The sequence below is a fragment of the Lepidochelys kempii genome, chromosome 20 (genome assembly GCF_965140265.1).
Source record: "Lepidochelys kempii isolate rLepKem1 chromosome 20, rLepKem1.hap2, whole genome shotgun sequence".
NCBI lineage: Eukaryota > Metazoa > Chordata > Testudines > Cheloniidae > Lepidochelys > Lepidochelys kempii.
In genome coordinates, this window is record NC_133275.1 from 4,445,432 (window position 1) to 4,466,453 (window position 21,022).

The 21,022-nt window shown below is 46.8% G+C and overlaps 1 protein-coding gene and 1 long non-coding RNA gene across 5 annotated transcripts in view; one reads left to right on the forward strand and one right to left on the reverse strand.

The window, feature by feature from the left end:
- GALNT6 (polypeptide N-acetylgalactosaminyltransferase 6) overlaps positions 1–368 on the reverse strand; it is a 44,497-nt gene extending 44,129 nt beyond the window's left edge. For both annotated transcript variants that reach the window (XM_073318597.1, XM_073318598.1), the window contains exon 1: positions 202–368. The gene's annotated coding sequence lies outside the window, so the exon portion shown is untranslated. The remainder of the gene's footprint in view (positions 1–201) is intronic.
- A 4,142-nt stretch (positions 369–4,510) lies between these two features.
- Positions 4,511–15,676, forward strand: LOC140900755 (uncharacterized). 3 transcript variants are annotated; one of them, XR_012155717.1, is made up of 5 exons: positions 4,511–5,030; positions 7,431–7,557; positions 10,595–11,139; positions 12,711–12,770; positions 15,188–15,676. It is a non-coding gene; the product is annotated as an uncharacterized lncRNA (long non-coding RNA). The 3 variants fall into 3 exon arrangements; XR_012155716.1 differs by lacking the exon at positions 12,711–12,770 and having other exon boundaries at positions 15,188–15,675; XR_012155718.1 differs by lacking the exons at positions 4,511–5,030; positions 12,711–12,770 and adding an exon at positions 6,281–6,544 and having other exon boundaries at positions 15,188–15,675.
- The last annotated feature ends 5,346 nt before the right edge of the window (positions 15,677–21,022 follow it).

Genomic DNA, 21,022 nt, shown 5'->3' on the forward strand with positions numbered 1-21,022 from the left:
GGGGGATCCCACCCCCACCAGAGACCCCTTTCCCCCAGGGAGCCGACCCCCCCACCCATCCAACACCCGAGCCCCCCCCGGCCAGGGAGCCGACCCCCCCACCCATGGGGGATCCCATCCAACGCCGCCCCCCCACCCACCCACCCACCCACCCATGGGGGATCCCGCCCCCACCGGAGACCCCCCCGGAGCCGGACTCACCTGGGTGGGGAGGTTCCGAGCCCCGGGACGCGGCTGCAGCAGCCGGGACACGTCAGAGTGGCCCGGCCGCGGCTCGGGGGCGGGGCCAAGCCCTTCACCTGCCCGGGCGCGGGCTCCGGGGAGGGCGGCGGGGAAACGCCGCCGCCGCCGCCGCCGGGCACAGGTGTATCCCGGCCGCCGCGCCCCGGCCGCCGCGGGGTCCTAGCGCCGCCGGCTTCCGCCCTGCCGGCCGCCGCGCGGTCCTAGCGCCTGCCGCGTGTCAGGCTCCTACTGCCGGGGCTGCTGCAGGGCGCTATAAGATCCCGGCGCCTATAGGCTCCGAAAGCCTCGGATGCTGCAGGGTGTAGGGGCTCCTACAGGTTCCTAATGCTCCCGGCTGCTGCAGGGTGCTATAGGGTCCAGGGGCTCCTTTAGGCTCCTAATACTGGGGCTGTGTGGCAGATTGCTATAGGGTCCTGGGACCTGAGGCTCCTTCCTATAAGCTCCTAATGCTGGGGGCTGGCTGCTGCAGGGTGCTAGAAGCTCCGGGGATCCTATAGGCTCCTAATGCTGGGGCTGCCACATGCTCCTGGAGGTTCTGGTGTCAGGAGCTCCCATAGGGTCCCAATGCTGGGGCTGGTGCAAGGTGCTATAGGGACCCTAATGCCTGGGGCTCCTAGAGGTTCCTGATTCTGGGTTTGATGCAGGGTGCTATAGGGTCCTAATGTCTGGGGTTCCTAATGCTGGGACTGCTGCTGGGTCCTAGTGTCGGGGGCTCCGGTGGGGTCCTACTGAGGGGGCTGCTGCAAGGTGCTACAGGGTCCCGAGTGCCTATAGTTTCCTAGTGCTTAAGAGTTCCTGACTGGGCCTTCAGGGAGTGTCACTGCCCGTGGGTACTGCTGAGGGAGGTCAGGGAATGTGCTCCTTCAACGTGCCAGGTTTAACATTCAGACTCTCGTGAAAAGGGTCAGAGGATCCCAAAGCACAAGGGCCCAGGCCCCTCCGTTTCTCTAGCACCCCACAGCACTATATGACAGTCTTATCTTCATAATAATTCAGAGGGAAGAATGTCACAGCTGAATTATCAGCTCCTCCTTGAAGCATCAAGGTATTTCCCTGGAGGTCTCCTATTCAACTACTTTCCTGAGCTAAAATGATTTATTATGTGAGAGCTGGTAGGCTCGCAGCTGAAGGTGTGATGGCTGTAAACAGTAAAGATGCTGGTGGAGGGATATGGAGAGATGTCGTAGCAAATTTGCCTTGGCAGCTTCTCCCTGTCTGTCCTCCACTCTTTCCTAGTTCGTCTGGTAAACTGTTCTTTGGATTCTGCATTGAAATCAATGGAGCTGCTCTAGTCAGCATTTCTCATTTAGTGGGTTGTGGCCCCCAGGGGGGTAATGAAAAGCAACTGTCGAGCACAAGTCATTGAAAATGTTACTACAATCTAAAGCAAAGAAAATCTCACTCCGACATCCTTACCCGTCGAGGTCAAATATTCTCTGCTAGCCTCTCAAGACACACATGCACACACGATCGAACAGGGGTTCTCAAACTGTGGGGTTGCGAGGCTATTACATGTGGAATCGTGAGCTGTCAGCCTGCACCCCGAACCCCGCTTTGCCTCCAGCATTTATAAGCGTGTTAAATATATTAAAAAGTGTTTTCAATTTATAAAGGGGGGGGGGTCACACTCAGAGACTTGCTATGTGAAAGGGGTCACCAGTACAGAAGTTTGAGAACTACTGCTATAGAAAGATGTGGACAAATTGGAGAGAGTCCAAAGGAGAGCAACAGAATGATAAAAGGTTTAGAAAACTTGACCTGTGATGAAAGGTGAAAAAAACTGGGCATGGTTAATCTTGAGAAAAGAAGACAGAGGGGGAACCTGAGTGTTGTCTTCAAATCTGTTAATGGCTGTTACAGAGAGGACTGTAATCAGTTCTTCTCCATATCCCCTGAAAGTAGGACAAGAAGTAATGAACTTAATCTGCAACAAGGGAAATTAAGGTCAGATATTAGGAAAACCTTTCTAATTCTAAGAGCATTTAAGCTCTGGGATAGGTTTCCAAGGGGCTCCCTATCACTGGAGGTTTTAAGAACAGGTTGGACCACAGGTACTGACGGTCATTTTTCTAGGTGGGTGCTCCACCCCTGCTGTGCCCTGAGGCCCCGCCCCTTCCCCAAGGTCCCACCCTTGCTCCACCTCTCCCTGCCCCTCCCCAACCTTGAGTGCCCTGCCCTCACTCTGTCTACCGCTGCTCCACCCCCTCCCCACAGCTCCTCTCACCTGCTGCCAAACAGCTGATTGGCAGGGGCCGCGGAACAGCTACACTGAGGTTTAGGTTGGTATAGGGACCAAGCCCCAGTCAGACAAATGACAACGTTGCCACCAGATTTTCAAAAGCACTTAACGCTGGCCTGACGCTGCTGCTGTTGAAATCAATGGCAGTTTTACCATCATTTGCCTTCCACTGGGAGCAGAGCTAAGCCAACGCAGAGAGCGCTTTTGAAAAACGCATCTCCAAGGTCAGAGCCTGAGTGGATGGAAATTGTCACAGCGCCATTGAAATCAATGGAGCTCTGGCAATTTACATCAGCTGGCCATCTGCTCCCTAGTGTCCAACTCCAGGTAGAGTTTTGCTGGAATAAGACCTGAATAAGGAACACAGGATTTGGCCTGAAGAGTTAGCATGGAAATTAGGAGGAATTTGAACCCTTTCAAAGTTTTAATTGCCCATAAATATTTACTGCAGCAGAGACAAAAAAAGCCCCTTGATCTTCACTGCTTAAGGGCACTGGTTCATCGCTAAGGACACAGGGTTGTTGTTTCCCATTTATCTAAAAGCATTTAAGTATTCACAGAAAATGTTTGTTTTCTTTTGCAGTGGATCAATGTGCTCTGGTGCAACATGGGCGGGACAAGAACCTAATTCTCCACTTCTTTCTCTGGCACATCTACGCCTTCTTGGAATGCCTTCCCCAAACTAATCTTTGAAGCCCCTGTCTTCCTTCAGATCCCTTTCCAAGGCCCATTTTCAACATAACAGTCAGCTGTCAATTTATAGTGGCCAGGCAAGTTGATCACAGGGTTAACCGAGAACATTAATAATTCTTGTTTAGTGGGTTTATACCTTTAAACTTCCTGAGTCGAAACCTGCTAGGCCTTGCAACTGTGTGACTACTTTCCTTCCTCTTTCATCCTCTCTGAATGCTTATTGCACCAGCTTGTTGCATTTTATCTTAAATTTTAACACAAACTCTTGGGGGCAGGAATTGTTTTACCCCGTGTATTTTACAGAGTGCCTAATACAATCCTGATTATTCTGATCTACAGCTAAAAGCAAGCGTCAGATCCTCAGCTGGTGTAAAGTGGCCTGGCTTCACCAAAGCTAAGAAACTATGTTAAGTGGGGCTGATTTACAGCATCTGAAGATTCAGCCCCAATATTTCAACTTGAATGCAATGCAAAGGTTTCCTTTTCATGAAGACCTATTTTTAACACTAGATGGTGGTAGCTTCACAAATCTCAGATCCAGGGAGATGCAGTTACTACAGCTTCCATTACTGCAAGAAAGCCGTGGCTTCTAGAAATCCAGAAGTACTGCTGGGATTGCTCTCCAGCTAAAAGACATCTGAAGTACGGTAGGAGATCAGTGGTGGCGAACAGCTGCTTGTGGCTGGGGACAAAACTTTGAAAGGGCACCATCAGAGGGATGGAACTTTTTTGCAATTGCCATGGCAGGTGTTGTCAAAGGCTAGTTTTAATATTTGCAATACAAGAAGGAGCTGTGGCATGCAAGCGGCTACGTTGGGACATCACACACAAAAACCACAGTGCTAGGAAACACTAACCTATTGGGACAGCCATCTGTTTTAGATTGCTTGAGGAAATTCTGATTTCTGCAGCGAAAGGGCTGAGGAATTGGAACCTTGCACCCACACCCCAGGAATGGTCTGATGAGATGGTGGGAGAGAGCAGAAAGACGCTGCATCAGCAGGCGTGAGAAACCAACTAGCCACACGCAAGGTTCTTAAAATCATCAGGAATAAGTCCAAGGAGAGGTTTTAAAAAAAGGCGGACAGTTTTGGCCTGGATCTTGCATTGAACAGGGGCCAATGGACAAGGATGACCTGACCACGAGGAACCTCTTTCTGTATGAAAGAGTAAATCATATTATTACACATATCAGCGTGGCACCTAAAGGCCTTGGCCAAGGATGAGCTACCCTGTGCTAGGTAGTGTACAAATGTAACCCACCGATAAGAGCATGTTACAGGTTTCTCCCCTCTGTGCCAATCCACAGAAGATTGGAGGGGTTCAAACCCCTAGTTTTAGCTCAGAGGTTCAGCCCCCGTGTGTTGACCAAGAGGGTGGCCATCCCACAAGCGTCCAGTAAAAAGACAGCCCCTCTCTTAAAGACCTCACCCAATAAACAGAGGAGACAGAAACAGTGTGGGAGGGGAAACAGAGACAGATGAAATAACTTGTCAGAGGTCACACAGCAGTTAGTGGAAGAGCCATATGTATGGGGCTCAGAAGAGTTGTGCTAACCCCTGGGCAACACGACCTTGAATACCAGTCCCCTCTGATGTCGTCCTTCAGGGATACAACGCATCCTGCAGAACCTAATTTTGAAGACTTGCTCTGCAGTCTGCACAGACTGCAGCTTTAATTCACGGCTACTCTATTTCCTGTTCTGACGCTGTTCTGAGGTTTCACTATTAACATCAAAATTGAAGGGAAATTCCCTGCCCCCAAAGTGCTCCCCATGAATTTTTTCGGTTGAAACTCACAGACCCAAATGCCACGCAACAGCAGAGAGGCAATGTAAGGAGGAGACCCGGCACGAGTAAGTTGTCGCTGGAAATTTAGTCCTTTGTGTTCATCAGGTGTATAGTGTGACTGCATCTCCATAGAGTAACTCGCTTGATTTGACTGTTTAAGGGAAGGGCATTGTACAAGCCCCGGAGAGAACCAGGCAGCCATTGCTGATGATTGCAGCCTGCAGCTATGTGGCCTACATCTTTTAACTAGCTACAAGAGCAAAGTGTGTGTGGGGGGGGTCACCACAGCCCCACTTATTGTTATGAGCTTCACATCGAAAGCAACAGAGCTTCACCTGGCTAACATACTGGGGGATAGGCGAAAGATTCAGGGTCGCATGCTTCTCTGAGTTGTACCAATGCCATTCTACTGAAGTCTCAGAAGTCATACGAGCATGCTCCTTTGGGTTCAGAACCAGAGTAAAAGGTTGAAGCAGAAGTCGTCAGCCAAACAGTCAAGGTTCAGGAAGGTTTACCATTTTGGGATCACTACTTTGATCTTAAACTGTGAATAACTGGCAGGTTGCATATCAGATTAAAATTCCTAACTCTACAGTGATCTCATCTTCACTACAGTAATTGTTGGAAATTAAATAGCAATAAACTATTAAAGCATTTATTGAATGCAATCAATGTAATGAAGGCAAACTCAGTAATTAAACCCCCAAGTCATGCACTTTTTAATAATTCACTGGTATATTAATTTATAACTCTTGTATGAAATGTGTATTAAGGCTCTGTAACACATTCCTGGTGTTTGCTTCCCACAAGATTTCTACAGTGACTACTTTGTAGCATGGTACATCTGAGATTGGCTTATGCTTCTATGGTCCAATGCAATGTTCACTGAAGTATTTTGTTATGTGTTTATAATTATACAATGCCCAGCATAATGCAACCCTGGGCCATAACTGGGCTTGCTAGGTGCACATAAATAACAATAAATCAATGGAAAGGCTCCTTTTGATTCCCCGGGACATTAGATCAGGCGCTGGCTAGTGCATCTTAGGCTTGTAAAATTAATGAAGAGCCCAAAATAGCTTTGGTATATTCTGTAAAAGTGAAAGGAATCACTGGGAACCAGACAGCAGAAAATAGGATCTAAATATTTTTCTAGCTGTGTTCATGGTGTGACAGATATGTAAACATCCCGCACTGTAATTTCCTTTACAGTTTTGTCAAAAGTTCTCTTTGTGCCGTGCGTATTGCTCCTTGTTTGCTAATGATTGCAGCAATAGCCCATAAAGAATCATCCCTATCTTCCTAACAGGCAGGGGATGTTTCATCAGACGGATTAACCGAGCCCCTAATTATGGAGCTAGAGTTTAAACTTTCAGAACTGAGCTGCTGAAAAAAACTGGAAATTATGACAAGAAGCAAAGCTGATTTGCGTAGTTATGCTAATGGAGATGCATGAGCCCTTCAAACGACAATTGAAATTGAAGGGAAACTCCTCTGAGCATTGGTTTTATTTCCTTTCCTTCTCCCCCGCCCCACAGTAATTGGTGCAAACAGCAAAGTCAAATCCACAATATGGCAGGTAAGGCAAGGAAGAATGTGCTAAATATAAGACAAAGATATTTTTCTTTGTGGCAAAACTGTTTTGATATGGAGTAACCCGTGGGCCATGAACTAGATTTCCACTTGCATGGTATTTTAGGAGGAGATTTTCAAAAGGCACAAAGGGCAGTTTGTGTCCCAATTCCAGCTGAAGAAAAGAATAAATCATTTCCTAGTTCCCACATATGCCTTTGGCAATCTTCCCCTTTCATGTCTGTCTCCCTGGAGTCAGTTTGCTGCTATGCTACTGCATGGCATTAGTGGTCACAGGTGGGATGAAATTCATGACTCCCCACGGGTTGATGGTAATGGTTCATGGGTGATGCAAAAGCAAACCTTCCCCCCACAGAGGAAGCAGCCCTAAACATATCTGAATGACGGCTTTATTCTGCGCCCTCTTCAAATCAGTGAGGAAACTCAGGCCTGGCAGGTTTGTCTTTAGTAAGGGTAATTACAAACTTCCCACTTTTAATTACTGAGAAGCAGCATGGCCTAGTGGCTAGACTGCTGGGCTAAGAGTCAGAAGACCTCAATTCTAGTCCCACTGCTGTCACTCACTGACCTTGTGACTTTGAGCAAATCACTTCCCCTTTCTTCCCCCACCCACTCTTTGTCTTTTCCTGGTAGATTGCAAATGCACTGGGGGAAGAAACTGCTTCTTATTATGTGTTTATACAGTGTCCAATATAATGGGGTCCTGATCTCTGTTGGCACTGTTGCAATTCAAATAAATAATAATCATATCAGTTGCAACAGCTCCTCCTAAAAAAAACTGCATCACAGTGCCTGCCTGGCTCCTTGCTAGTGTTTCTTCTTTAGTAACATTCAGGGCTAATCATTTTATACTAGTTTTTGGTTTCCGTTAGCCAGGCACTGGAGAAATGGAAGAAGCGTTTTTCCAGCTTTACCAAGAATTCACACACCTGCAAGATTTATGTGCAAAGCAGGCTGAGCTGCTACAGAAGTTGACTGTGAAGAAGGAACCAATGACTGGTAAGGGACACTGCTAACTCCATGCTTCGGTTTGTGTTGGTTACAATTTCTGGCCCCCTAAAGAAGGTGTGAAGCTCAGGCAAACGTGAATTCACATACCTTAGAATTGGATTCGGCATGTAGCTGGTCCGAGGGGGCACACTTTGTTGTGGCAGTTGCTTATGCTGTGTTGGATGGGAACTACCCTATACATCGTAATAAGGATGTTGAATACCAAGCAGACAGACAAGGTAAGAATCATGCTTGGACTCTTCGGAGGACTCATGGCAGATGCAGCGTCTTTTAGAGTATGCGTACTCTGGAGCTGGCGGTGGTCTCAAGTGGCAGTGGGGGAGGTCTAGGTTGGATATTAGGAAACACTAGGTGTCAAGGTTCCTCCCCCACTCTGAACTCTAGGGTACAGATGTGGGGACCTGCATGAAAAACCTCCTAAGCTTATCTTTACCAGCTTAGGTCAAAACTTCCCCAAGGTACAAAATATTACAACCATTGTCCTTGGACTGGCCGCTACCACCACCAAACTAATACTGGTTACTGGGGAAGAGCTGTTTGGACGCGTCCTTCCCCCCAAAATACTTCCCAAAACCTTGCACCCCACTTCCTGGACAAGGTTTGGTAAAAAGCCTCACCAATTTGCCTAGGTGACTACAGACCCAGACCCTTGGATCTTAAGAACAATGAACAATCCTCCCAACACTTGCACCCCCCCTTTCCTGGGAAATCTTGGATAAAAAGCCTCACCAATTTGCATAGGTGACCACAGACCCAAACTCTTGGATCTGAGAACAATGAAAAAGCATTCAGTTTTTTACAAGAAGACTTTTAATAAAAAATAGAAGTAAATAGAAATAAAGAAATTCCCCCTGTAAAATCAGGATGGTAGATATCTTACAGGGTAATTAGATTCCAAAACATAGAGAACCCCTCTAGGCAAAACCTTAAGTTACAAAAAAGATACACAGACAGAAATAGTTATTCTATTCAGCACAACTCTTCTCAGCCATTTAAAGAAATCATAATCTAACACATACCTAGCTAGATTATTTACTAAAAGTTCTAAGGCTCCATTCCTGGTCTATCCCTGGCAGAAACCAGCATACAGACAGACACAGACCCTTTGTTTCTCTCCCTCCTCCCAGCTTTTGAAAGTATCTTGTCTCCTCATTGGTCATTTTGGTCAGGTGCCAGCGAGGTTACCTTTAGCTTCTTAACCCTTTACAGGTGAGAGGAGCTTTCCCCTGGCCAGGAGGGATTTCAAAGGGGTTTACCCTTCCCTTTATATTTATGACACTAGGAGAGGGGTGAAGCACTGGAATGGGTTCCCTAGGGCGGTGGTGGAATCTCCTTCCTTAGAGGTTTTTAAGGCCCGGCTTGACAAAGCCCTGGCTGGGATGATTTAGTGGGTGTTGGTCCTGCTTTGAGCAGGGGGTTGGACTAGATGACCTCCTGAGGTCTCTTCCAACCCTAATAGTCTATGGAGCATACGTCCACATAGGATGACCATACGTCTCGTTTTGGCTGGGACGGTCCCTTTTTTAAGCCCTGTCCCAGCCGTCCTGACTTTTTTTGGCCAAACTGGGCATTTGTCCCGTTTGACTGCCAATGGCATCACTGCAGCTGCGCCGCGACTTGTAGCGTGCTTGCTCAGTCCGAGCGAGCGTGGGTCTATCCACCCGAGGTTTGGAAATTATACCTCTAGCGTAGACGTGCCCTACGAGATTCATTTATGAAGCAAAAAATTCACCAAGGGAAACTAGCAATAGAACTGAGCAAATTTCCTCTTTTTGCAATTTCCCCCCCTGCCTTCCCCCAAGTGAAAATCCGGCTTTTTCAAACAGTTTTGTAACCAAAATTCCATCCATTGTTATTGGTATTAGAGAGGGGCTCAATCAAAGCCAGAGCACCAGAGAGCTTATGATCATACATTTTTAAAAGATGCAAAGTTACCAGGAGAGCGGATGGAAGATCAGAAATACTTTCTGGATTACCCCGCTAGCCAGGTTGAAAGCTCTTTGGGGGCAGGATCTGTCTTTTTGTTCCTTGTTTGTCCAGCACTGGGTTCCTAGTCTGTGACTACGGCCCCCAGGTGCTACCCTAATACACCAAATAAATAAGCATCGCCACAGAATGCAATGCACGTGTCTTTGACCATGCTTTCTCTAACATAAGCATATAGCAATATGTGTCTCTATGTATTAGATAAAAAAAATATCCAAAACAAGTCACTGCACCGCACACACTTCTCCCTCTGGGGAGAAGACGAGAGAACACACCCATGAGAGAAGTTAGTCAGATTGCTTAATGCAATACTGGAAGGTGCTTAGCTACTCAGAGCAATGTGGCTTAGCGCACAGCCCCTTCCCCATTTTACTGGTGGGCAAGCTGAGATGCAGAGAGGCTAGTGATTTTGTCCTCCTTTGTAAACTGCTTTGAGATCTGCTGATGAAAGGGCTAGGCTGTTATTTTTATTACTACAGTGATGAGTGTGGTATAAGAATCTAGACAGCGTAGACTAGAATGCACCTATCTAAACATTCTTTTCTTCCCTCTCTGACACTTCCTGGTTTGCTAGAGAAATCCCAGAATGCATCAACCTGTGACATCACTGACATCATTCGTTCCACAAGATGCAAAAAAGAAAAAAAACCCACATTCACTTAGTAGAGTTTTGTCATTTTTCCTGAATTCAAAGCAAGAAGGGATTTACTAAGAATCAAGGCTATCTTTGCCTGTGATGTTAGCTACCAGGCAGGCTCATTTGCATTTGTGTGCTGGTATAGAGCACTTACCATCGTCCCATAATTAAGCAAGGTGAGGAATGGTAGATGGAATTGCCTTTACCTTCCTGCTCAGGAGAAGCCCACTGAGATGAGGGGGTAGCCATATCTGCTGTGAAGACAATGCCCAGTCACCAGTGTTTGTCTGCCAGGGCTATGATTCACAAAAGGAGAATGATACCATTGGGGGGAGATGCAAACAAAAGCAATAACCTTCTTTCAGTCCCATGAGTAAGTGGCCCCACTGTTTTCTTTTAAAGACATGCCAATTTCGATGCCAATCCAGTGCACAGACGACGGGGGGTTAGCACAATCAGAGAGACTCTTCTTCAAACAGCAGTTACCAAAGGTTCCCAGCTCTATCCTTTCCAACCCAACAGTTCCTACATGGCCCAACGCTGCAGTTCTTCGGGACCAGCCACAAGATGCAGACACGGTTTCTCATTTTGCTATTAAGTACCCCCTGAGTGCAGCAAACAACGGCTTGTCAAGCGGCGCCAAGGGGAAGGCAGATTTCGCAATAGCACTTTCCAGCCAGAACCACCACAAACCGCACGTGGGCAAGAAGGTGGCTTGTGACACGCTGTTGAAAAATTATACGACGTTTCCTGCCTTGAAAGCGGACAAGGAAAAATCCACAGCCCCTCCCATACCTCCAGAGCTTGCTACCCTAAATCCAGAGGATGTAGGCTCCTTTCCCAGTTTCTTGGATCTTTATGAAGCACCACAGGATTTACAGATGGAAAGTACTTCCCTTCCAGCTGCAGAAATTAAAGTTCCTATAGAAATACGAGGACCCACGCAGGTACAGTATATGGTTACATAACAGTATCTACTATTTGTATTACTATAGCCCTGGACCAAACCCCATTGTGCAAGGTGCAGTACAAATATAGAACAAAAAGACTGCTTAGGTACTTTTATTGCTCCCTTTACTGTAGTATCTGAGCACCTAACAGTTTCCAGCATAGCTATCCCCACCACAGCCTGGTGAAAGAGGGAATTATTGCCAGTCCCACCTTACAGATGGGGACAGAAAAGCTCAGTGGCATGCCCCAAAGTCTGTGGAGAGCAAAGACATAAACCCAGGTCTGTCAAGTCCCAGGCTAGCTCCCTAATCATGGGGCTATCCTCTTTCTCCAATAGATTTTAGGATTTGCCATACAGCAGTGGTTCCCCAAACTTTTTGCTAGCACGATCCAATTTTAATGATTTTTTTCCTTCCGGGACTATAGACACCGAGTTTTAGTTTTCCCCGGAGGTGCTCCACCCCTGCTCTGCCCCGAGGCCCCGCCCCGACTCTACCCATTCCCCCAAGGCCCCACCCCTGCTCTGCCTCTTTCTGCCCCTGCTCTGCCCCCTTCCCCGAGACCCCGCCCTCGCTCCGCCTCTTCCCACTCCTGCTCCACCTCCTCCTCGAGGCCCCCACCTGCTTGCTGCTCTCCACCCTCTCCCAATCCCCTTACTGAGCCGCCGATCAGCTGATCGGCAGTGCCACCAAACAGCTGATCGGCGGCAATGCCCCTGAACAGCTCTGGCTGGTGGGTGCTGAGCATCCACTGTAGCGCACTGCTTAATTTGTGCCAGGGCTTGCCAGGGCTGAGCCCCAGCACCTCTTGGCTTGGCAGTTCATAGCCCCGCCATCTCTGAGCTTCCTGCGTCAGTTATGAATGTAAAAAAATTGCTTGAGCCCCAGCTCCTCATTGCTGGAGCCCTGGGACCTCTTTCATTACAAATTAAGTACTGGGTGCGAGGACATGCTGCGTGGAGCAAAATGGTGTCCTCCACATGCTAGGGATCCATGACACCGTCTGCGGATGGCGCAACCCCATTTGGGGTCGTGACCCATAATTTGGGAAACGCTGCCCTGCGCTCTAGCATCATGTTTTCAAGGGGGAAGTGCTGGATTCATCACCAGAAAAAAATTAACACTCCCCCACATACTGTACCTAGACAGTTTTTTAACTCTGTACACATGGGGAGCAATTCTTTCCTGAGCCTTGGGGCAGCCAGTTGATGCCCTGAGCATGAGATCTGATAACCTTGCTGTAACACATCACCATATATGTTGTCTTTGCTCATAAATTTACCAAGCCCTATTTAGGCGACAGCCCATTTGCAAGTACTCTTGGAGGGTCTAATCACCTTCATTGCCCTTCTCTGGGCCATTTCACTCTCAGCTACTGTCCGCCTCCTTCTCTGAATAGTCTAGAATATCGTCCAAACCCCAACAAATACTGAGGGACCCTGCCATGCATTTCTGCACCTCAGAGGGACCAACCTTGCACTCTAACTCCGTGTTGCTTATAACTAAGCCATATTTAATTCATTGGCAAGGCTTTGCTGCTTACCCCATATTGATATTTTCCTTCACAGCCTCGTCCAAAGGACTTCATCCAAAGCCTTTTGAAAAATAGATGATTTGGTCCATCTAGGGTAAGTGCTCGGCCACTGCTCTGTTGGGCACGCTGCAAATGCGTGTAATATCCCCACTAATCTTTTTCAAAGGCCTGGACACCCTATCACCAGCCTGGTACAACACTCTGCCACGTCCAGTTATAGCCCTTACCTCAGGGCCCCGTTTATCCTTCAGCGCACACACACTCAAAAAGAAACATGGAACACCAGACCGCCACAAAATACTAGGCCAGGTCCACACCAAAAAAGCTAGATTGACCCAGCTACATTCCTCAGGGGTGTGAAAAATCCACACTCCTGAGTGATACAGTTAAGACAACTTAACCTCCGGTATAGACAGCGCTAGGTTGATGGAAGAATTCTAGCTACCACTGCTCGTGGTGGGTGGGTTAACTGCAGTGACTGGAGAACCCTTCCGGTCGCTTTTGTGAGTGTCTACACTGACTCTGCTGCTATAGCATTCTAAGTGTAGACATAGCCTTAGCCCTGTTCTCAAGCTGGGCTCCAGCAGCTTAATGCCCTATATATTTCCCAGTCTAGGGTAGTCTGCAGGATCGGCTTGCCCTCTCGCGGTTCTCTGCTAGAGCCCCAAGAGAATACGATTCCCGGTCCCCTCCTGGTCCCAGGCTCCCTCACGGAGCCGGGACCGTCATTTATATCCCAGAGCTGGGACTCATCAGACCCAATCCCTTGATGCTGTCAGCTGGGTCAGATGATTCCCAGCACATGCTTTCTGTGTTCTTCTCAAGAACAGGGCTGGCTGCTCCCCAGCCCCCCTGGGCCCTAAAAGGGGCAGCCCTGTTACAGACCCCTAATAAGTTAGAGGCAACATTTTCCCCTTCATAGATTCATAGAGGCCAGAAGGGACCATTGTGATCATCTAGTCTGACTTCCTGGATAATGCAGACCAGAGAACTTCCCCATAATACTTCCTAGAGCAGATCTTGTAGAAAAATTAAAAAATGGTGTGCGAGGCAAGATCTCTCCTAGGCCTCTCTGGTCCTGCCATCTCCTCTCTGTCTCTCTTTTTAACTGTCCCCTGCTGATAAGCTAAATCATTTTGACGGGTGTTTAGCCATCCAGTCCTTAACCACTGATCACCTTTCTTTGGCTCATGTGGGGATGCTGGCAGAGGTGCACAGATCGAGGAGTCCACCTTAGGGTACTCACGTGCTGTCGCAGCTCCATTGTGCAAGGCACTGTTCAAGTCCATAGTAGAAAAATAAGACCGCACCTCATTAGCCTCCTTTAAATCCCTCCGTCTGATTGCTTCCTTTTGCTCCTCCTTCTGTCCGTATGTCTCTTGTCAGATTGTAACTCTTTGCAGGCAGGCACCGTCATCTTGTTCTGTATTTGTACAGCGGCTCGTGCAATAGGATCCTGGTCCATGAGTCGGGCTCGTAGGTGCAGTGGGAGTACAAATAAATAATAATGGCAAGACACCACAGATAGATGAAATATACAGGTTGTTGTTGTTGGGGGGGAGTTTATGTTTTTGCGTAATTTCTTTTCACTTTTCCAAAAACGGGGATCTCGTTATAATTACACTATTAATAGTAACTGCTAAGGATGGTCAGCACTGAATCAAGGGTTGTTGTTTTTTTTAAGAAGGAAAAAAATGGACGTGTCTTGTAAAATCCAAATGTGCCTTATCAGCACTTAATAATAAAGCAACAAAAAGGAAATTACAGAGCTTTCCAACTGACCTTTCACAAAAGCCCTTTGATCACATTGTGGCTTTGGCAGAGATTGGAGTCTCCAAGGAGGAAGCGATGGGCAACTTGAGACACTCAAGTGCCATAAATAAATAAGATGGGGGGGGGGGGGGGGAGAATCACCCAGGGGCTTCTGAAGGAATTGAAGTGCAAACAGAGGGGCTGCTGCGAAGGACATATCAGACTCTATGGCCCGAGACACAGCTGGATAGATTCTGCGCTGGGCCTCTCAGGAGGTGCAACCTTAGAGGAGGGGCAGGGGCAAAAGCCGGCTTTAAACCACATTTGTACCTTCTGCCTGCTCCAAGGGTTGGCGTGGCTGTGGGGTAAGTTAGAGCAGTCCTGGGGCTGCTCTGTGTTAAGGACAGCTGTATTGCTAAGCACTACAGTCATCCCTCCTCCTGCCTTGGCCCCCAGCACACCTGATATGCTGTGGAACAATGGGGGCAGCATAGGGGCATAGAGGTTAGCTCTAGGGTGGTCCTGCATAGGGGAATTCCCCGGGGACCAGTGTGATCTCTTTTTATAGCCCTTGCAGCAGAGGCCAGCCACTGGTCAAGCAGAGTTTCCTGAAAGCGGTGCCTATTTTTAAACAAGATGCCAAGATTGATCATGGGAACTAAAGACCCATGGAAATAAACATGGTTAAAAGCCAAACACAAATAATACCCCTATCTTGGTTAACCCAGTTATCACTCTTTCCCTTTAATAATTTTCTAGACTTCCTGGACTCCAGGATGGGCAGTAGAAGACAGTCCACTTGGTCACAGCGGGGATTGTGAACTCCAAGGGTACTCTGCATACACAGACCTGTGACTTTTGCCAAGTCATTTTCGCAGCTGGGGAAACAGCACAAGGAGACTATTACAAGCATCTCATAGCTCATATCGAATAGGATTGGTATCATCATGTACTCGTAACCCAGATTACAAAGGATGGCTTTCTGTTTATGAGCCTACTGTAGAGTTGTTGGAATAAGTGATGTCTTGACTCAGTGGCTGAACTGAAAGGTTGTGAAAAGAATTTTTGGTTTGGGTTGACCCGAAATAAAAAAGTTTCAATGTTTCCAGCAAAGCTCAAAAAGTCAAAAAAGAATTTGTTTTGAATGGAATGAAACATTTTATTTAATTTCTGAGTTTTTATTTTTTAAATCTTTTTCAAATAGCAATTTGTGAAAATGAAGTGACACTCTAAGACGAAATGTTTCATTTTGAAAATGGAAAAAAAATAATAAAAATGAACTGTTTCAACAGTTCTGATTTTTTTGATATTTGACCAAACCCATTTGTGAAAATTGACCCAAATTTGTGAATTCATAGAATATCAGGGCTGGAAGGGACCTCAGGAGGTCATCTAGTCTAACCCCCTGCTCAAAGCAGGACCCAGTTCCAATTTTTGCCCCAGATCCCAAATAGCCCCCTCAAGGATTGAACTCATATCCCTGGGTTTAGCAGGCCAATGCTCAAACCACTGAGCTATCCCTCCCCTCCCAAATTGTTTTGCTCCGTCTAAATCTGCAGGTTTTTCATGCGGCGGCAGCGGAAATGAATCACACAAAAAAGTTTGTTGAGCTTGGTTGGCTTTGAGTTGGATCTTTTAGCTCAGGCAGTTGTGGCTCATATGTTAAACTGAACGTTGAAATGTTGTTCCTGTGACCCAATTGGCTAATGCATCAGCTTGGTGGCCTTTGATTGGTGGGTTTCAGGGGTATTAAAGCAGCTTCTGTTCTGCTGGCTCTGAGAGAGGCGGTTATGTTTTTATTAGGTCACATGCTTTTATATGTACATGGTCAGATGCGGTAAGTGGACTTATCCATGGCTGGGTATCCCAAGCATTTTACTTGGGCAGAAACTATCCCAGCAGTACGGCTGGGGAAAAGATCAGTGCCTTCTCGTGGCACTGAACAGTTATTCATATCACGGCTCTTCCTCTGACTCAGCTCGAAATCTTGCCACAGAGAACCAGATGAATGAACATCCATGGAAGCAGCTGCTGGGCAGGGAAGTAGAGAATTATTATTTGTTCTCATATAAGGACTATATAATACCCTTATATATGGCCTCAACCAAGATCAGGGTCCAATTGTGCCAGGTGCTTGACAAACCCATAGTAGGAGACAGTCTCTGCTTTGAAAAGCGTACCGTAAATAGACAAGGTAGGAGGAAGAACAGAGGCACAAAGAGTTGGTATGATTTGCCTGAGGTCCCAGAGCTGGGTAACGGCAGAATTAAGAAAGAGCTGAGACCACCTGAGTCCCATGCTAGTTCCCAATTCCCTAGACCATGCTGTCTCTCTAACTTAGATGAAAAACAAAGTTAACACAGATAAGCCCCTGTTAAATAGTCTCTTTATCATGAATGGCAAAAGCTACTCCAGTTCTCACTCTTTCTTAAAACCTCATCGGCACCTGTTTAGTCGATCCCCTAATGAGCATGAGCAAGGTTCTGCACCGTCTAGTGGTGATAACAATAAAAGAACAGCCAGACTGAGTCAGACCAAAGGTCCATCTAACCCAGTATCCTGTCTTCCAACAGTGGCCAGTGCCAGATGCCCCAGAAGGAATGAACAGAACAGGGAATCATCAAGTGATCCATCCCCTGTCGCCCATTCCCAGAGGCTAGGGACACCATCCCTGCCCATCTTGGCTAATAGCCATTGATGGACCTATCCTCCATGAACTTATCTAGTTCTTTTTTGGACCCTGTTACAGTCTTGATCTTCACAAGCTTTTCCCGGGGCCTTCTGTGTATTTAGAGAGGTGTTAAGCAGAAAATGGTGATGTGAACAGAAGATACCTCCTGCTCAAAGATGGGACAGGCATGTCATTATTCTGTTTTTCTATTTAGTCCCTTGGGAAGAGCTGCTTTCCAATGGGAGGCGGTGGGAACAAGTGGGTGAAGCACTAGACTAAGACTCTGAAGGCCTGGACTTTATTCTCGGCTCTGACTTCCTGTGTAACTTTGAGCAAACGCTCCCGAGCCACAGCTTGTAATGGATCAGTTCCATTTGCAAGCTTTTGATCTTCACTTTGCTCCTACCTTTACTAAGAGTGGCAATTAATCTACTATAAGGGAGTAATTCATGATGCCCTAAACATATAATACTCCCTAGCTCTAATAATAATATTACCGAGCGTGTATCATCAGTCAGTCTGAAAGCAATTTACAGAGGAGATCAGTATCATTATCTCTATTTTACAGATTGGGAAACTGAGGCACGGGGGGGGGGTAAATGACATTCCCAAGGTCACCAAAGCAGGCTATTAGTAGAACCAGGAATCAAACTCAGGTCTGCAGGGTCCCAGTCCAGTGTATTATGTGCTAGGCCATGTTGCCAGCTGGAAAACAGGTGCCTTCAGATATCGGAATTTAGCCACTCTACTCCAATTCATTTTAATGTGGCTAACACCCCTCCTAGCTTTAGCAATCTCAAGTTCAGCCTCCAGACTTGTCCTTTCATCAATGGTCCCACGTTATCATCCACTCAAGGGGTTCACCCGGCCTGCTGGCAATACAACAATGCGCACAAATCCGGCCAGGGAGAGATTGTCCTTCTTTTGTGCTCCTGTTTAGTACGTGGACTGTATTGCACCTCCGTATGTGGGGAAGGTACTTTGTAATATAAGTGACACTAGAGGCCCCCCCTCAGTTGCACCGGGAAATGGAGTCTCAGAAAAACAGGAGGCAAATACATCATTCCCAGCGACTGCATCATTCCCAGCGACTGCTCAGTATCGTAAGCCCCTACTCAAATGGGTGGGAGTTTTGTAGCAACCAGCACTGCCCCTACTGAAGTCCATGGGTGGGTTTAATGGGCGCTGAGTTAGATCCAGCCTGACTTCAGTGGGAGCAGAGTTAAGCCAACCCTGAGCTCTGCTGAAAATCCTACTGTGGTGTCTTGAGGACTGTGTTGGAATTGCAAGCTATCCCTTTAAGAGTATGCTGTTCCCTGGTAAATGGTGTTGTCTGTTATTCTGATGCCATATTAAGACCTGGGGAGGAATTCCAAGGAACGCTGACAAAACTTAGACGGGGTTCTAAAGAGATGGCAGAAATATGGTTGTAGAGGTAACACAGAGAAACGTGCTTCATTCCCAAGTCAGGTTACATATGTGGGGCGGAAGAGGTACACCCCTTAAAAGTAAGCCATAGCAGCACAACTCACCCCGCCTTGTTCTAGGCTGGTTCTTTCGATGCTGACTGTCTCTGATCATCTCTCTACTTCCCTGTAGAGCCCTTAGCCTGAAAACAAGACCAGGAAAACCTTCCTCGCCTACTCGTAAAGTGACAGCTTGCTATTCCAGTACAGTCCTCAATACCCCACACCTACCCTATCGTTCCAGGACACAATATGTATGCAGAATAGCAGGTTAAAGTTATTTGGCATCATTTACATATCGGCCTGGATCCTAGGCCTACTGAAATCAGAGGTAAAACTTGCAATAGTTCCAGGCCTGGGTTCATTCTCCAGCAAAATTTTGTGGTTTTGTGCTGGCAAAGAGAAAATAATATCTGCTTCTCCTCCCAGAAATGTAGCCTCTCCAATAAAGCAATGTCTGAGCTTGTTAATTCTCCTAAGCCACGTTCTGTCATGTGTTGGTGGCAACCAGCCTCTTAATCACCCTTGTAACTTTCAAAAGAAAAAAAATAGAAAAAGAAAAAGAAAGGAAGAACTTATACTGAGCTGGACTTCTAAGTCACCAATATAAGGGGCGCTAATTAAATCGAACATTCATTGGACATAAAGCGTCTAACCTTTCCTCCTGATCTGAGGTGCCATTAAGGCTCTGACATCTGGCACCAAATGTGAATGCAGTGGAGATTCTGGATGAAGGTGGGTGTATATGGTGATAGGTGACAGTAGTGTCACTGTGACTTATACAAATGCCAAGTCATATTTATAATGTATCACAATACACAGGCTTTTCTTAGGGGAGATTAATGACAGTTTCGTTTTTTTTTGGGTGTGAGCCATTGGTCACAGGAGCTTCCTCCACGCAGAGACCAACAACTTCTTAACGTACATCACAACATTGCATCTTGATACAGGTGCGAGGCCTCTGACTTCGGTGGAGTTACTAATGTTTCGCAGCTGTGTGAGAGGAGAATCAGACTGATTATTTTGCTGTAGGCCAAGGAATAGTCCAGTTCCTAGGACTCTGCTAAGCCTCATGTGTTCACTCATAAGCGTTCGGACAAAAGTCTTATAATTTTCCCCCTTCCTGTTCGCTTCATAACTGCAACCAGAAGAAATGGCTTCAACACCCCCACCCTGAAGCGTGCATGGGTGCACACACACACTCACTCACCCTGCAGCTAGGCTACTCCAGGTCATAACGAGAGGACAGCTTTTAACTATGCTCCTTTGGGGTCCAGAGAAGATTCCCCGAGTGCTGAGTTACTGGAAGGAGTGTGTCAGAAAGCCGGCACAGGGAGAGTGGCCATACCTTGGGTTGGTATGAAGTTCTAGCTGGCATCGGGAAGCTGAGAGTTTGCCAGAAGGAAAAGGCGAGGTCTTTTCTGCTTTGAAAGCCAGAGTAGCAAATTTTATTAAAAATAATAATGAAGTACAGATGGATTTTCATAGAATCATAGAATCATAGAATATCAGGGTTGGAAGGGACCCCAGAAGGTCATCTAGTCCAACCCCCTGCTCAAAGCAGGACCAATTCCCAGTTAAATCATCATTTTCTCAGGAACTAAACATGTCTTCGGTGTATTGCTGATCGACAATCTCTTTTACATAAAGTAATAGTATATGATACTCTAATAGTGAGGCATGCTTGGAGCATTTGTGTTGTGTCTGAGTGTGTGTGTGTGTCTGTGTGGGGCTGCATTGCACTGGCGAGGGGTGGCACCATATGGGTAATTGCACTGAGTGCATCTTTGGACCCTGTGCTAACAGGACATTTCTCTCCTTTCTGGGTCTCTGATTCAGCAAGCTACTTAAGCATGTGCCTAACTTTAAGCATGTGAGTAGCCTCATTGACTTCAACAGCACTACTCACAGGTTTATAGTGAGTCATATGCTCACCTGCCTAACTGAGTCACAGCCGAACCCCCCTTCCAAGTGCCATAAAAACTAGCTTTACTTTTTGATCATGCTTTGTTGCATTTTTAAATGTCATGTTGTAAGGAGCCATTAGTCACCCCAACTAGGCAGATGGTCCACACTGACATAAAAACTTTTTTTTTAATCTAGTGCTTTTCACTGGCATGACAATTCCTTTGCTCGGTAAATAACCTTCAATTCAGCATGTTTGTCTGAACTGCAGAGGGAGTAGGTGGCATCTCAGTCTAGTGGGCTGTGTTGAGCTCACTGAAATGGATGCGGTGTCACTTCTGAATAAGCATGTGTTGGCTGATGTTCGCAAGTTCAGACGCTGCATAGGATGTGCAATAGCCCCCGTAAGGTTTTATTTTTACTACAGAATTTATTATAGATACTGTTGCCCTCAGAAATGAGCATGTCCGCTCCCTGGCAATCATCTACCCAGCTGGGAATGTTGTTGTGGATACATTTCTCAGGTCTTTGTCTTAGTGGGAAGGTGAGATT